The sequence below is a fragment of the Saccostrea cucullata genome, unplaced genomic scaffold (assembly GCF_032062105.1).
Source record: "Saccostrea cucullata isolate Sc308-1 unplaced genomic scaffold, CSIRO_AGI_Scuc_v1 ctg607, whole genome shotgun sequence".
In the NCBI taxonomy this organism is placed as follows: Eukaryota; Metazoa; Mollusca; class Bivalvia; order Ostreida; family Ostreidae; genus Saccostrea; species Saccostrea cuccullata.
In genome coordinates this window covers 214,436-232,005 of record NW_026933462.1, presented here as the reverse complement: position 1 = coordinate 232,005, position 17,570 = coordinate 214,436, and positions in this window count along the sequence as shown.

The following is a 17,570-nucleotide window of genomic DNA, read 5'->3' as shown; positions in this document are numbered from 1 at the left end:
TTCCGTTCCGCGTTTTAGCAACACCCATCTGGACGGGCCTACTCGGCAACAGCCACAAACAATGCAAGACCAGTGCAGCCATTTAGACATTAGTAACAGAGCTACTACCCCTATTCAGATTTCCCAATTAGACAATTATTTAAGTTTTTACCCAGACCAACACACGGCAGCTGAATTATTGCAAGGGTTTTCACAAGGTTTTAAACTTGGTTACAAAGGTCCGAGACAAGAAACAGATTGTCACAACCTCAGATCATTAGAGGGCCTAGAGCATGAAGCAAATCAACTAATTAATAAAGAAATTTGTTAGGTAGGGTGGCGGGACCTTTTCCTTCTACACCTTTAGTTAACCTTAGGCTATCACCAGTAGGTCTAGTGCCCAAGAAGGACGGATCTTTTAGACTTATTCATCATTTGTCATATCCAGCAGGGTCTAGTGTTAATGACTTCATTGATAAAGATGATTGCTCTGTAAATTATACTTCCTTTGATGTCGCCCTTGATATGTTAGCTAAGTTGGGGAGGGGAGCTTTGATTGCACGTTTGGACATAAAAAGTGCATTTAGACTTTTACCTATACATCCTGATGAATTTGAATTGTTAGGTTTTAAAGTCCAAGGTAAAGTTTACATTGATATGTGTTTACCTTTTGGCTGTGCAATAAGCTGCGCAAAGTTTGAAAAATTTTCAACATTTCTAGAGTGGGCCCTTAGGGAAAAGTCAGGAAGTAGTAACGTCGTACATTATTTAGATGACTTTTTGTTAGCCGGACAAGCAGGCACTCAGGACTGTGCAAATCTTATGTCGTGCTTTAGCTCAATTTGCTCAGACCTAGGTGTTCCATTAGCTCAAGAAAAAACAATAGGTCCTACTCCAGTTTTGACTTTTCTTGGGTTAGAAATTGATACTATTAACATGACAATAAAAATTCCACAGGAAAAATTGTGTCAACTTAAGACTGAGTTAAATGCTATGTTGGATAAAAAGAAGGCTACTCTCGCAGAATTACAGAAACTAACAGGGTTGCTAAATTTTTGTGTTAGGGCTATACCATCAGGTAGGGCATTTGTTCGTAGACTGTATGACGCTACTCGTGGCTTGACAAAGCCTTATCATCGACGTAGAGTTTCAGCTGAGATGAAAAAAGACATTCACACATGGTTGTTATTTCTAGATTTATTTAATGGGGTGACTTCCTATCAGACAGTCGACTGGACTGCAGACTTTGACCTTCAGTTATTCACAGATAGTGCTGGTCATGCAGACTTGGGGTGTGGGGCCATCTTTGAGTCTCATTGGGCTTGCATGGTGTGGCCACAGAAATGGAGGCATTCAAATATTTTTAAGCAGGTCACATTTTTAGAGTTAGTACCTATTGCTATGGCGTTTACCATTTGGGGTGAGAAATTTCAAGGGAAAAAGGTCATTTTACACACTGACAACAAAGCCCTAGTATCAATATTGAATTCCAAGACATCAAAATCTAAGCAAGTCATGCAATTACTTAGACCTTTAGTATTACAAGGGTTGTTGCATAACATTCTCTTTAGGGGGGAAAATATAGATGGTGTAAAAAATGTTAAAGCTGACTCTATTTCCCGACAGCAATAGTCAAGATTCAAAGAGTCCTTTCCGGATGCCGACAAGCAGCAAACAGAGGTACCCCTCGCATTTCAGCAGCAGATCTACAGCATAGATCTCAAGTCCTGTTAAATCAGTCCTTAGCTGATAATACAAAAAAATTGTACAGCTCAGCGATAAACATGTTTAATGCATTTATGATTAGAACGACTTACAACCATCAGATATCCTGGCCCCCGACCACACAACAACTCTCACAATTCATTGCATTTTTGTCACTTCGTCATTACAGCTCTAGTACAGTTAGATCATATTTAGCAGCAATTTCCTACTATTGTAAAATATCAGGCATTCCCGACACAACCCAGTCTTTTGTTGTTCAGAAAAAAGTGTCGGGCCTTTGTCGCTCCAAGAAACAGTTAGACAATCGCAAACCCATTACTAAGGATATACTACACAGAATGCTCGACAGACTTCCGGTAGTCTGTCCGTCACACTATGAAGCTACCCTTTTCTCAGCTATTTTCACAACTGCATTTTTGGGGTACTTTAGAATGGGGGAGCTTGTCAAAAACAGCCGTAGGGAAGTAGGACATGCTATCCAAATTCAGGATGTTAAGTATTCAAAATCAAGTGACCGCATTCAAATTTATCTTTGTCATTCAAAGACTGACCAAGAGGGCACGGGTGCAGTCATAAACTTAATTCCAACATCTATGATTATATGCCCAGTTCAGTCACTTAAGACATTTATAAGAGTTAGACCACTGCAACTTGGCTCTTTCTTTTGCCATGCCGATGGGACCCCAGTTACAAGATATCAGGTCATGTCAGTATTTTCAATGCTTATTGCCGATTTAGGGCTAGATACCCAAGCATACAAGACACACTCATTTCGTATAGGGGCAGCTACAGAAGCTTGGGTTCAAGGCAAAGGGGAGGATCAAATTGCAAAAGGGGGCAGGTGGAAATCTAGATGTCTGTATAAATATATAAGGTGTTAACTAGGATAACCTGTTTCATTGGGGTGTTAGTATGTTATAACTGGGCTGACTTATTATAATCATTTTTCTAGTCCTTAATAATGAATTATGTATGTCATTGTAGATCACAAGAGAATTTGGATTGTAGGATCCTCAATAGTTAAGCATGCCTTTTTGCATGCCCGCTCCTCCTCATTTGGGTCAAATGGAACCAAGTCTACACCAAAGTCCGGACTCTATTGAAAATTGAGGACCCACCTCACTATCTTGTAATACACTGTGGGGGGAATGATATTGGTCAAGACGGTAAGTGCGTAATGCTTCGCAATAGTATTAAAAGAGGTCTGATAAAAATACAGAAGCTGTTACCCAAAACTACATTAGTCTGGTCGCAAGTACTACCCAGGCTACACTGGCTTGGGGAAGTGAACCATATAGCTTTAGAGCGGGCTAGAGTACGTCTAAATAGTTTTGTAGCAACACACATCCTTAAACTTGGGGGGAAGTATATTAGATACCCAGAGCTCAGATATGCATGTCCAAATCTCTTTAAAGACCAAGTTCACCTTAACTTCTTGGGCAATAGCCTGTTTCTTCATAGAATACAGCAATCGTTGCAATATTTCTTAACCAATCCTGAAATATCAGTAACCCCAAAGGTAGGCGATCATGGACCATGGCTGCATTATTTTTGAGGTCCAAATCTTTATGAAATATGCTACAGGATTGGTTAATATCACAACATTTTGAAAAAGGAAGTATATGTATATCAGTGATACTTTTATTATGATATGTTGTTTATTATGATTATGGTTTAAATTAGCACAGTTAGGATATTATTATTGTTATTAATGTATGCTGCCTCCCCCCTGTTTTATCAGTTTGGTTTTGCTAGGAGGCTATAATATTAGCAAAATTGTTGCTTGCTCAAAGTAAATTGTTGTTGGTCTTCATTTGAATTTGTGGTATGGTATGGCAATAATGTGACACTTTGTCTGTTTGATGCCAGTTTTTAAGTAAAATTGTTGCGGGTTTTCATTTGCGTTTGGTGTTCACTGATCGATGTTGTGACACGATTTTATTTTGGGGAGAATTGCTAGTCCCCAGTTGCATTCTGTGTGATTGTGTTCACTGATTGATGACGTGACGCAAATTTTCTTTGGGGAGATTGATTAGCTCCCATTTTTCAATTTGTGTTTTGGCATTCACTGATTGATGATGTGATGCAAATGTTTGTTTTGGGGAGTATGTTTGGCTCCCATTTGCAGTTTGTATGTTGTGTTCACTGATTAATGATGTGACGCAAATTTTTGTTTTGGGGAGTATGTTTGGCTCCCATTTGCAATTTGTATGTTTGTGTTCACTGATTGATGATGTGACACAAATTTTTGTTTTGGGGATATTTTTTGGCTCCCATTTCTAAAGTCGTGGTTTGGTGTTCACTGATTGATGATGTGACACTGTCTTTGTTGGGATGCCCTAATAAAGCAACATTGTTGCTGGCTCCCTTTTGTGTTGCCGCAAAGTGTTCACTGATTGATGATGTGTTCACAGCGTTTCGTCTTTGTTTGTAGCCCTATAGGTAGTTGTTTTTGGTTCAGTGGTTCATAGGCTATGTTTGCTTACATTTTCATCATGTGAGAGGTTTGGTGTGTAATTTTAAGGGGGGTTAGCTCTACTGGTGGCGCAGACTATGCAGCTGCTGCATAGTCTAGTGGCGGATATTCAGCTTACCAGTAGTGCTCACCTAGACTTTTCAATTAAATTTATTCAAAAGCATTCAAGAACATGATCATTAATTTAATATCCGGGTGTTCATCTGTTCCCAGGGTTCACCTTGGAACTGTGTCTGTTTTGTACTTACAATAATTATGAGTGCAGCCGTGGCCATTACCGCCAATAAACCATTATAAAAGCTTGAAATATGTGTCAGTTTTCTTCTTAGTTGAATTTGATATTGCACCCTAGTAAGCAAGTTTTGTCTTTGATAATAGGATTTAACTCATTTAAGTTAAATCGATTTATCAAAGCTAAATGGCGTTAATGTTATTTTTGGGGTTTGTCGGGTTTTTAGCCACCTGTAGCTCTGCAGCAGGGATAAGCGTGAAATGTGACGTCACGGCCACCCTGCAGTCTCCCTGCATATCTAGACTTGTACAGTGTAGCATTCAGCACGTGGAAGTTCATCAAAAGGAAGGACGGTGTTTTTTGTGTAAAAGTATTGCTTCGTTTTTCTGTCCACTGCTACTTAGACTGGATTTAGTAATTAATTTATTCAAAACAAAACAAAAATGCCGAAGAGGAAGGCCACTTCGTCTTCCGTAGTTTCTGAGACACCGGCACCGGATAGGCCCAGACCTCGCAAGAGACCCCAGACGCAGACCGAGGCCAGGGAAAGTCACGTCCCCATGTCGTCTCGGACACAGATACCCAACGAAGGACAACCCGGTACACCGGCAATTCTGACTGACGCTCAGATGAGGGCTATAACAGACGCAATCTCGGTGGGGCTAGCCGACATGGGACCTCAACCTTCACCTATTCCTGTCGTAGTCACGGATCCTCCTGTTGGTGACCAAAACGGGCAAGGTAATGATGTTTTTGATTCAATTTGTTCAGATTTTTCGGAGATGAATGAACATCATGCAGGGCTGGTGCCCAGTTATAGTTTTGAGCTGGGATGTAATGTCTCTAATAAGATCAAAGTACAAATTTCAAGCGGGCAGTACGTAAATCTAGCAAAATTGGCGACTAATTTCTCAGACCCGGATGACGAAACGCAGTACTTTTCTTTTAAGAGGGCAATCTGGCTATGACCCCAAAGAACAAGGTCAAGACTATAACGGATATCCAAGTCTGGACAAATCTTTTTCTTGTATATTCGTCTATTTATGTGACTGCACACCCAGAATGCGCCACTGCCCTATTAAAGTATATGCACACAATCCGTTTAGGCGCTAGTAGGTCATCCGGACTTGGTTGGCGTGATTACGATATCCAATTTCGCCTAAGAAAAGGGCAGAACCCCAACATTTCTTTTGCTAACGTTGACCAGGAATTATGGTTGTTGTATATGCAACCCCCCGCAACACCCAACAATTATTACACCAAAGATCAAGGAAACAAATGCTATGATTTTAATTTTCGGAGTTCTTGTCAAAAAAGACCATGATGTTTTTATAAGCATCTATGCATGCGTTGTTCACTCAACCATCCGTCTATTAAATGTTCATTAAATTTACCTGCAAATCGTTTCAGCTTTAAGCCCACAGTTCAACAGTCATCTGGACGGGGTGTTGCTAAAACGCGGAACGGAAAACGGAACGGAAAGCGGAACGGAACGGAAAACGGAAAATTTTTGTCAAACAGATAAAATAGATTAGATATAAATAAAAAAAAAAAGAGCAATATTTTTGTTGTAAAAATCATTTCTGATAAAAATTAATTGTAAACTATTATATATTCATGAGTCATACACACCCTCCGTGGAAAAAAATGGTACTGAAACAAATTCGAACCCCCCCCCCCCCCCCCCCACACACACACACGAAATAGGATTTTCGTGTTTGGGCAAAGGACATATGCCCCTTATTTTGGCTTGTCAAATTTGTTGTATGTTGGAATTTTTTTACCGACCCCCCCCCCCCCCCTCTCTCTCTTTCAATTTGTTTCCAGTGTCAATGTCTGTAGAAAGTACTTATGATATTAAGATTATACAAGCAGTGTCGAATTCGCGAATCATGAAAGGGGGAGTGGCAGTTTCGGGTCTGTGTAGTACACAGCAACATTAAAAATTGTTCTATTAAACCTTTTATATATGTTGGACTCAAAAAGGGAGCATCCTATTACAACTTCTCAGACCTTACCGTTGAGCGGGAGAACAAACTCATTTTTACGGGGTCATTCATATACACCCCCTCCCAAAAATACACACAAAATTTAACTTCATTGAATGCAAAGATTCTGTATTATATCTACCACATGAAAGTTTTCCAATTTTGTCTATCCAGAATTTAAATATATAGAAAGCGACTCTCTTTTGAATAAAATTTTAATAACCAGTGTGTATAAGAGATGTTTATTCGAGCTTGCCGTAAAGGTTTGCCCTAAACGTAATCTTAATAATTTTATTTTTACATTTTATTTCTCTTTCCATTGTTCATCTAGATATCAAATATCCCCCCCCCTAGTCAAAACCTAATTACTACGGAAATGTTCGGTCAAGTTGACATCATCACACTTATTGTGAATGTAACTAATGTAGTATCAGGGACCTATATGTATACTAAGTTGGTATATAGGTTCCTGGTAGTATTAAAGTTAGTGTAAAAAAAATTGTACTGAAATATGGTAGAGTTGGAACTTATCCCCTACCCGAAAACAATTGTTTTCTTTTTGTGTTTTATCCCCCCCCCCCTCCCGAACCAAACAATTGTCTTCTCTTTGTGTTTTTGCTTGTCAAATTCTTTTCAAGTTCGTTTATCCCCCCTTTTCAAATTCGATTCTAGGTGACTGCTATGTTAGCGATTTTCGTAAATAAGAGACTGAGCATGACAAAATCAACCAACTTGTTTTTAATAGTGGTGGATTGAATATGTACAAAACAGATCATTTATGATAAAATCTGTGTATTTTAAGTGATTTAATCCAAACTAATACATTCCGTTTTCCGTTCCGTTCTGCTTTCCGTTCCGTTTTCCGTTCCGCGTTTTAGCAACACCCATCTGGACGGGCCTACTCGGCAACAGCCACAAACAATGCAAGACCAGTGCAGCCATTTAGACATTAGTAACAGAGCTACTACCCCTATTCAGATTTCCCAATTAGACAATTATTTAAGTTTTTACCCAGACCAACACACGGCAGCTGAATTATTGCAAGGGTTTTCACAAGGTTTTAAACTTGGTTACAAAGGTCCGAGACAAGCAACAGATTGTCACAACCTCAGATCATTAGAGGGCCTAGAGCATGAAGCAAATCAACTAATTAATAAAGAAATTTGTTAGGTAGGGTGGCGGGACCTTTTCCTTCTACACCTTTAGTTAACCTTAGGCTATCACCAGTAGGTCTAGTGCCCAAGAAGGACGGATCTTTTAGACTTATTCATCATTTGTCATATCCAGCAGGGTCTAGTGTTAATGACTTCATTGATAAAGATGATTGCTCTGTAAATTATACTTCCTTTGATGTCGCCCTTGATATGTTAGCTAAGTTGGGGAGGGGAGCTTTGATTGCACGTTTGGACATAAAAAGTGCATTTAGACTTTTACCTATACATCCTGATGAATTTGAATTGTTAGGTTTTAAAGTCCAAGGTAAACTTTACATTGATATGTGTTTACCTTTTGGCTGTGCAATAAGCTGCGCAAAGTTTGAAAAATTTTCAACATTTCTAGAGTGGGCCCTTAGGGAAAAGTCAGGAAGTAGTAACGTCGTACATTATTTAGATGACTTTTTGTTAGCCGGACAAGCAGGCACTCAGGACTGTGCAAATCTTATGTCGTGCTTTAGCTCAATTTTCTCAGACTTAGGTGTTCCATTAGCTCAAGAAAAAACAATAGGTCCTACTCCAGTTTTGACTTTTCTTCTTGGGTTAGAAATTGATACTATTAACATGACAATAAAAATTCCACAGGAAAAATTGTGTCAACTTAAGACTGAGTTAAATGCTATGTTGGATAAAAAGAAGGCTACTCTCGCAGAATTACAGAAACTAACAGGGTTGCTAAATTTTTGTGTTAGGGCTATACCATCAGGTAGGGCATTTGTTCGTAGACTGTATGACGCTACTCGTGGCTTGACAAAGCCTTATCATCGACGTAGAGTTTCAGCTGAGATGAAAAAAGACATTCACACATGGTTGTTATTTCTAGATTTATTTAATGGGGTGACTTCCTATCAGACAGTCGACTGGACTGCAGACTTTGACCTTCAGTTATTCACAGATAGTGCTGGTCATGCAGACTTGGGGTGTGGGGCCATCTTTGAGTCTCATTGGGCTTGCATGGTGTGGCCACAGAAATGGAGGCATTCAAATATTTTTAAGCAGGTCACATTTTTAGAGTTAGTACCTATTGCTATGGCGTTTACCATTTGGGGTGAGAAATTTCAAGGGAAAAAGGTCATTTTACACACTGACAACAAAGCCCTAGTATCAATATTGAATTCCAAGACATCAAAATCTAAGCAAGTCATGCAATTACTTAGACCTTTAGTACTACAAGGATTGTTGCATAACATTCTCTTTAGGGGGGAACATATAGATGGTGTAAAAAATGTTAAAGCTGACTCTCTTTCCCGACAGCAATGGTCAAGATTCAAAGAGTCCTTTCCGGATGCCGACAAGCAGCAAACAGAGGTACCCCTCGCATTTCAGCAGCAGATCTACAGCATAGATCTCAAGTCCTGTTAAATCAGTCCTTAGCTGATAATACAAAAAAATTGTACAGCTCAGCGATAAACATGTTTAATGCATTTAGAACGACTTACAACCATCAGATATCCTGGCCCCCGACCACACAACAACTCTCACAATTCATTGCATTTTTGTCACTTCGTCATTACAGCTCTAGTACAGTTAGATCATATTTAGCAGCAATTTCCTACTATTGTAAAATATCAGGTATTCCCGACACAACCCAGTCTTTTGTTGTTCAGAAAACACTGTCGGGCCTTTGTCGCTCCAAGAAACAGTTAGACAATCGCAAACCCATTACTAAGGATATACTACACAGAATGCTCGACAGACTTCCGGTAGTCTGTCCGTCACACTATGAAGCTACCCTTTTCTCAGCTATTTTCACAACTGCATTTTTGGGGTACTTTAGAATGGGGGAGCTTGTCAAAAACAGCCGTAGGGAAGTAGGACATGCTATCCAAATTCAGGATGTTAAGTATTCAAAATCAAGTGACAGCATTCAAATTTATCTTTGTCATTCAAAGACTGACCAAGAGGGCAAGGGTGCAGTCATAAACTTAATTCCAACATCTATGATTATATGCCCAGTTCAGTCACTTAAAACATTTATAAGAGTTAGACCACTGCAACTTGGCTCTTTCTTTTGCCATGCCGATGGGACCCCAGTTACAAGATATCAGGTCATGTCAGTATTTTCAATGCTTATTGCCGATTTAGGGCTAGATACCCAAGCATACAAGACACACTCATTTCGTATAGGGGCAGCTACAGAAGCTTGGGTTCAAGGCAAAGGGGAGGATCAAATTGCAAAAGGGGGCAGGTGGAAATCTAGATGTCTGTATAAATATATAAGGTGTTAACTAGGATAACCTGTTTCATTGGGGTGTTAGTATGTTATAACTGGGCTGACTTATTATAATCATTTTTCTAGTCCTTAATAATGAATTATGTATGTCATTGTAGATCACAAGAGAATTTGGATTGTAGGATCCTCAATAGTTAAGCATGCCTTTTTGCATGCCCGCTCCTCCTCATTTGGGTCAAATGGAACCAAGTCTACACCAAAGTCCGGACTCTATTGAAAATTGAGGACCCACCTCACTATCTTGTAATACACTGTGGGGGGAATGATATTGGTCAAGACGGTAAGTGCGTAATGCTTCGCAATAGTATTAAAAGAGGTCTGATAAAAATACAGAAGCTGTTACCCAAAACTACATTAGTCTGGTCGCAAGTACTACCCAGGCTACACTGGCTTGGGGAAGTGAACCATATAGCTTTAGAGCGGGCTAGAGTACGTCTAAATAGTTTTGTAGCAACACACATCCTTAAACTTGGGGGGAAGTATATTAGATACCCAGAGCTCAGATATGCATGTCCAAATCTCTTTAAAGACCAAGTTCACCTTAACTTCTTGGGCAATAGCCTGTTTCTTCATAGAATACAGCAATCGTTGCAATATTTCTTAACCAATCCTGAAATATCAGTAACCCCAAAGGTAGGCGATCATGGACCATGGCTGCATTATTTTTGAGGTCCAAATCTTTATGAAATATGATACAGGATTGGTTAATATCACAACATTTTGAAAAAGGAAGTATATGTATATCAGTGATACTTTTATTATGATATGTTGTTTATTATGATTATGGTTTAAATTAGCACAGTTAGGATATTATTATTGTTATTAATGTATGCTGCCTCCCCCCTGTTTTATCAGTTTGGTTTTGCTAGGAGGCTATAATATTAGCAAAATTGTTGCTTGCTCAAAGTAAATTGTTGTTGGTCTTCATTTGAATTTGTGGTATGGTATGGCAATAATGTGACACTTTGTCTGTTTGATGCCAGTTTTTAAGTAAAATTGTTGCGGGTTTTCATTTGCGTTTGGTGTTCACTGATCGATGTTGTGACACGATTTTATTTTGGGGAGAATTGCTAGTCCCCAGTTGCATTCTGTGTGATTGTGTTCACTGATTGATGACGTGACAAATTTTCTTTGGGGAGATTGATTAGCTCCCATTTTTCAATTTGTGTTTTGGCATTCACTGATTGATGATGTGATGCAAATGTTTGTTTTGGGGAGTATGTTTGGCTCCCATTTGCAGTTTGTATGTTGTGTTCACTGATTAATGATGTGACGCAAATTTTTGTTTTGGGGAGTATGTTTGGCTCCCATTTGCAATTTGTATGTTTGTGTTCACTGATTGATGATGTGACACAAATTTTTGTTTTGGGGAGATTTTTTGGCTCCCATTTCTAAAGTCGTGGTTTGGTGTTCACTGATTGATGATGTGACACTGTCTTTGTTGGGATGCCCTAATAAAGCAACATTGTTGCTGGCTCCCTTTTGTGTTGCCGCAAAGTGTTCACTGTTTGATGATGTGTTCACAGCGTTTCGTCTTTGTTAGTAGCCCTATAGGTAGTTATGTTCCCCAAACGAAGTTGGGGAACATATTGTTTTTACTCTGTTTCTTATTATTAAGGTCTTCCGTCTTCACGGAAGACCTTATAGTTATTGCTCTGTTTCTTATTATTATTATTATTATTATTTTTCTGACACGATTTCTCGACAACTACTGGATAGAATTACATGAAATTTTCAGGAAAGATGTGTTGTAAGATACTCTTGAAAGTTCCAAGACAGTTTTTGGAAATTCCTCTCTGGTGCCAAGTTTTGGACCATTTTCCTGATTTTAAAACGACATTTTGTCCACGATTAAACTCAAAAACGGTAAAAGATATCAATGTGAAACTTTCAGAGTTTATAGATGATGATCAATACTTTCCAGGACGCAACTTTTCGTTCGTCGTCAGTACTTCCTGTCGCTACCGGAAGCCAATTCAAAAAGTCCAAATTTTCAACTTTCTTTGTTTTTCAATATTTTTCATTTATTTTTGGAATATTAATAGAGACACTTCTATTGATGCTTACTATATAAGTTGTTTTAATATTGGTTAATCTGAACTCTAGATATCAATATTTGAAAATCTGAAGCGGGCCCAAGATGGCGGCTGTCTCTGTCAACTCCGACATTTCGCGAGTAGGGGCTTATGGAGGCAGCTGAGCGTTTGATTAAACCATTCTGACATAAGGATACATGAAATGCAAAAAACTACTTGGACTCTCACGTAGTAGAACGTTGCAATTCAGTGTCAATCTTAAAAAACTTAATTTACGTTTCACTGATTTAGTGTTACTGGGCTAGATACGATATGTAATGTGTACAATGTGTTAAATATACTTTCCTAACGCCGAAATAAAATAAATGTGATAAGAATGTTTTATTTAATCAATTTCATTGAAGCTATTGCACCTCTTTAATAGATCAGTACAAAGAAAAGGTGCGAATATTTACGCGTGGCGTTTGACACGAAATTATGAATAGTGTCCCGCCTTTTATGATTCTTAGACAGGTGTACTGTTGCAAAAGTTTACACAAGTATATTTAAAGCAGTATTCCCAATAGCTAAAAGGTTCGTTGGGGAGAAAAGAGAAAAAAAGGCGCATTCACGTTGGCGACCTGGATTCACTCCTCCTTGTGATAAAAATTTTTAATCACTTTTTAGTTCGATTTTACAAGTTTTTTTTTCCTGAATCGGACGGAAGACCTCTCGTTGCTCGCAACGAGATCGTATCTAGTTATTATTATTATTATTCCTGGGAAAATTTTGTCCTTGAGTGATCTTGTAAACTATACATCCGACTAAGGTAAAATGTTTTTAGGGTCAGTAGACATGTTATGTAGATTTGCCAAACAAAGGTCATTTTGCGCGCACGTGCTTGCAAGAGCGCGCACGTGCAACATGTAAAATGACCGGTTTAATTGATATAGGCGTAACTTTTTTAATTTTTGATGAAATGCTTTGAAACTCATAATATAAGGATATATTAGTCATATAGATAAGATGACTTGGTCAAAATAGCAAGATCTCACGCGCATGCACGTGCGCTTTGCTCTGATTGGCTGAAACTAAAGTCTCTATATTTTTCTTGTTTTTTGACGAAATCCTTTGAAATTTTGAACATAGCCATGCATTAGGATATCCTACAACATGATATATAGAAATTATTATGAAAGCACGAGCATGCACGTGCGCTGAAATCTGATTGGCTGAAACTTTAAATAGCTATAACTCCCTTGGGTTTCAACCAAACAGGATGGGATTTGGAACATAGATATATATATAATGGACTTCTACAAGAAGGTATGTTCACCTTGCACATGCATACATGTGCGTGTACGTGCGATGCAATCTGATTGGCTGAAACTTTAAACAGTTTTAACTCCCCTGGCTTTCAACCAAACGGGATGGGATTTAGATCATAGATAGATTTAATGAACTTCTACAAGAAGGTATGGTCACCATGCTAATATATGCACGTGCGTGCACGTGAAATGAGTAAAATCAAAAATACACTTGAATGAGCGAATTTTTTTTAATACTTTTGGATTAAATACTTTAATATTAAGTATATTAAAATATATAGATTGTGTAGACAAGATGATATGGTCATTACGTACATGCATTCACATGCGCACACATGCAATGCTAAAATTTGAATGAGCATGGTACATTTCTGGGTAAACGTTGTTTAAGTCTCAAATGCATAAAGTTTGTGTTATTTAATGAAGCTTACAGGGAATATGGCACCAAAAGGGAGTTGGGGAGCGTTTGGGGAACATCTGTAACGGTCCCCGTTACAATTAGCACTAGTTGTTTTTGGTTCAGTGGTTCATAGGCTATGTTTGCTTACATTTTCATCATGTGAGAGGTTTGGTGTGTAATTTTAAGGGGGGTTAGCTCTACTGGTGGCGCAGACTATGCAGCTGCTGCATAGTCTAGTGGCGGATATTCAGCTTACCAGTAGTGCTCACCTAGACTTTTCAATTAAATTTATTCAAAAGCATTCAAGAACATGATCATTAATTTAATATCCGGGTGTTCATCTGTTCCCAGGGTTCACCTTGGAACTGTGTCTGTTTTGTACTTACAATAATTATGAGTGCAGCCGTGGCCATTACCGCCAATAAACCATTATAAAAGCTTGAAATATGTGTCAGTTTTCTTCTTAGTTGAATTTGATATTGCACCCTAGTAAGCAAGTTTTGTCTTTGATAATAGGATTTAACTCATTTAAGTTAAATCGATTTATCAAAGCTATATGGCGTTAATGTCATTTTTGGGGTTTGGCGGGTTTTTAGCCACCTGTAGCTCTGCAGCAGGGATAAGCGTGAAATGTGACGTCACGGCCACCCTGCAGTCTCCCTGCATATCTTGACTTGTACAGTGTAGCATTCAGCACGTGGAAGTTCACCCACCCAACCCTCCCATAAAAATGGTGTTAGCTTCAAATTATAGTGTACTTGAACTATAGACTGTATTTATTTTCCAAGTGTCTTTTGCTGCTTCGTTTTTGTGTATTTTTCAGGTAAAACCCTACCATGAGAGCCAACCCCTCCGTCGCGGCTGCTGATCCCTAGAGTGGGCGGATATTCAGCTTACCAGTAGTGCTCACCTAGACTTTTCAATTAAATTTATTCAAAAGCATTAAAGAACATGATCATTAATTTAATATCCGGGTATTCATCTGTTCCCAGGGTTCACCTTGGAACTGTGTCTGTTTTGTACTTACAATAATTATGAGTGCAGCCGTGGCCATTACCGCCAATAAACCATTATAAAAGCTTGAAATATTTGTCAGTTTTCTTCTTAGTTGAATTTGATATTGCACCCTAGTAAGCAAGTTTTGTCTTTGATAAATTGTTATAAAATATTTTTGTGAAGTCGAAATGATTTTATCTTATAATATCTTTGTAGTAAATGCCTATATTTGCTACCGAGATTCCTTCATTGTACAACACAAAATGGATCACCTGAAGTTTCACCAGAAGCTTTGCCAAGAACTTATTGGAGGGTTTCGACAGGGTAGCAGGAACAGACAGCTGCGTTTGATACCAGTCCAACATAGAACCTTGGCAAGATTGTCCGAGAGGCACTTTCCGTCCAAAATACCAGATGGGAAGCGTAAGAGATGTGCTGTTTGTGCGGGACATGGAGACGGATTCAGGAAGACGAGAATTCAGTGGCGGTGTGAGGATTGCAGGGTCGGACTCTGTGTAGGAGGATGCTTTAGGAAATTTCACACGAGGATCAATTTTGAGTAGTAGTTGGAACACAGATATGACAAACGATTACTCTACTCACTGTGAAACTAACCTAGTTTAATCTAATTGTGGTGTGTGTGTTCGACAGAGAGTGTGGGATTTATCTATTACCTATATTTATATTCTTATTACAGATAAATTCAAACCTAATTATGTATTGTGTAGAGGGATGTTTTAGGAGATTTCACACGAGCATCAATTTTGAGGAGTAGTTGGAACACAGTTATGACAAACGATTACTCTACTCACTGTGAAACTACCCTACGTTTAATCTAATTGTGGTGTGTGTGTTCGACAGAGAGAACGGGATTTAACTATTACCTATATTTATATTCTTATTACAGATAAATTCAAATCTTAATTATTAATAGCAGGGCTTGCGTATGTCATAATGCTGTCTTAACTAAAACGTTGCTTAAATGAAGGGGACAAGGAGCTACATCTTTTTATGTTCGTTAAAATTAGAGAGTACGAATATTATAGCAATTTAACTGAACACATTGATTAACTTTGTTGACGGTGGCAAAATCAAATATACATGAATATTAAGTAAATTATTTAACAATATCTGTCAATCAAAAGTTACACACTTATTGAGTTTACAGAGGGGATATGTTATCATTTTGTTATTTTAAAAGAAGTATTAACTACAATATATTATTTGAAAGTATGAAAAAGTTTTTTCAGACTTATCTTGAGTATGCTAGCTACAGGCATAAATATTTTCTTATTTTATTTTACGCCAATTAAAAAAATTATTGGTATAAAAAATGTACAAGTTAATATTATACAATTATTGCTGTTTTTTGAGGTCAATACAATGATTTAGCCATCTGAGGAGTACAATATTCACCGAGCCCGAAGGGCGAGGTGAATATTGTACTTTGAAGATGGCTAAATCATTGTACTGACCGAAAAAACAGCAATAATTGTTTTATTATATGATTCACAGATAAAATGATCCAGCTCATTACTTGTTTGCATTTAATTAAGTCCTAGCCAAATACAAGAGAGAAGCAGAATTAAAATGTAAATAAACCTTACTAGTCGTATCAATTTGAAATGTTTTTTATCACTTTTAGTTGCCATGAAAAAAATATATAATGTCAGTCTTTTTTATAGGAAAGATTTTGAAAGTAAAGAGTATTATCAGGGAAACCTGACTGCCAAAAAGTAAAAATTGTTGTTCAGTAAAAGTGTTGGAGGGGGTCCCTGCATCCCCTCTTACCTCCCTCACACAAAAATATATATATATTCGCTTATGTTTTGTTCACATGAAAAAAGTCATAGTCGTTTAAATAGCTTTCCAAAACAATTTGTATCAATTTGGAATTTCCCGATCTATTTTTAGATCAATGTAGAGGAAATAAATCCTTGTATTCACCTGGAACGTCACGTGCAGGTCAATACAACGTAGTATTTTTCTAACATAGTTGGATCTCAGCCAATCAGAGAGATGAAAATTATTCAATCATATAATAAAACATAAATATATAACATGCATTTTCCAAGACAACAAGGAACATCCTACTACCTTGGTTATACAGGTGCTCGTTTTATAACCAATTTGACGCTTTTTTCTGAAGCAATTGTTTGACGTCCGAATTGACATCATAGTATGGTATTCATGACGTAATAGACGTAACGTTATTCGGCGTCGAAAGGGTTAAAACGCTACCCCCCCTACAGTTTTGGTCTGATTTCAATATAACTTGGCACACAAGTAGGCTACACTAATTAAGATACATAAACTAATGCATCGTTTTTTGATTTCGCTGAACAGCATTGCCATGGTAATTAAAAATAGAAATTTCTGTGAAATTCCTTTAAAACAGTACTCCTCCTACAATTATGGTCTGATTTCAATATAACTTGGCACACAAGTAGACTACACTAAGATACACAAACTAGTGCATCGTTTTTTGATTTCGCTGAACGGTATTGCCATGATTACTAAAAATAGAAATTTCTGAAATTCCTTTACAACGCTACTCCTCCTACTGTTGTGGTTTGATCTCAATATAACTTGGCACACAAGTAGACTAAACTAAGATACATAAACTAGTACATCGGTTTTTGATTTCGATGAACGTACGGTGTTGTTATGGTTACTAAAAATAGAAATTACTGTGAAATTCCTTTAAAACGCTACTCCTTTGGTCTGATTTCAATAAATTTGGCACACAAGTAGACTACACTAAGATACACAATTCTTGTCATTGCTGCCTGTTGCAAAGCTTCAAATCCAAGTGCTACTTTTCCTTCGTTACACGTACAGACCAGTAGAGCTAGTCTCATCAGAGACCTCTGGTTGCAATTGCATGAAATTATATCTTCATTATTTCAAAATAATGTAATATTACCTTTCTCATTTGCTAAAAACCTTTCTTATTACATCTGTGTAAGGAAAGCCCTGTGTAA